The following is a 908-nucleotide window of genomic DNA, read 5'->3' as shown; positions in this document are numbered from 1 at the left end:
ACTTATCTCGTACATGCCGTTTTTCGTTTGAGGTTTTTCCACCATTGTTCGTTCGGTTCCCCACTGATAGTGGTTTTGGGCCATGCTTTCGGTAAGCTGGTAAGCATCAGCATAAGGTTTGTTCATTAGTGCACCACCTGCAGCGGCGTCTATTGTTAACCTTGTGTTGTACAAGAGACCATTATAGAATGTGTGAATTACTAACCAGTCTTCTAAACCATGGTGTGGACAAAGTCTCATCATGTCTTTGTATCTTTCCCATGCTTCGAAAAGAGACTCGTTATCTTTCTGTTTAAATCCATTTATCTGGGCTCTTAACATAGCTGTTTTGCTTGGCGGAAAATATCGGGCAAGAAAAACTTTCTTCAACTCGTTCCATGTGGTGACAGAGTTGGAAGGGAGAGACTGAAGCCATCTTCTAGCGCTATCTCTTAATGAGAAAGGAAAAAGACGAAGTCTAATTGCCTCTGAAGTGACACCATTAGCTTTAACAGTATCAGCGTATTGGACAAATACGGATAAATGAAGGTTTGGATCCTCGGTAGGATTTCCAGAGAATTGGTTTTGTTGCACTGCCTGCAACAATGAAGGTTTGAGTTCGAAGTTGTTTGCTTCGATTGCGGGCGGAGCAATACTTGAATGCGGCTCATCTTGTGATGGAGCGGCGTAATCTCTAAGAGCACGAGCTGGTTCTGCCATCTCGGGTATCGAAGGGAAAATGTTTTTGAAATCAGGAAGTTCGACAGGAGGGAGATTGTTTGCAGCACGATATTCCCGAATTCGTCGTAAGACTCGGAGATATAGTTCGATATCGTTGATTCGTAAATAGAGCGGCTCGCCTTGTGAGCGAGTGCGTGGCATACAAATCGACGATAGAAAGAAAAGAAAAGAAACCTTAGTCTCTACAG

At 43.4% G+C, this 908-nt stretch overlaps 1 non-coding gene across 1 annotated transcript; it reads left to right on the top strand.

The window, feature by feature from the left end:
* Positions 1-214: 214 nt before the first annotated feature.
* LOC127108623 (small nucleolar RNA R71) lies at positions 215-321 on the top strand. The gene has a single exon (XR_007796149.1). It is a non-coding gene; the product is annotated as a small nucleolar RNA R71 (small nucleolar RNA).
* The last annotated feature ends 587 nt before the right edge of the window (positions 322-908 follow it).

Source organism: Lathyrus oleraceus, chromosome 7, assembly GCF_024323335.1.
Source record: "Lathyrus oleraceus cultivar Zhongwan6 chromosome 7, CAAS_Psat_ZW6_1.0, whole genome shotgun sequence".
Classification (NCBI taxonomy): domain Eukaryota; kingdom Viridiplantae; phylum Streptophyta; class Magnoliopsida; order Fabales; family Fabaceae; genus Lathyrus; species Lathyrus oleraceus.
The sequence above is the reverse complement of the archived record's forward strand: the minus strand, read 5'-3'. Positions and strand labels throughout refer to the sequence as shown.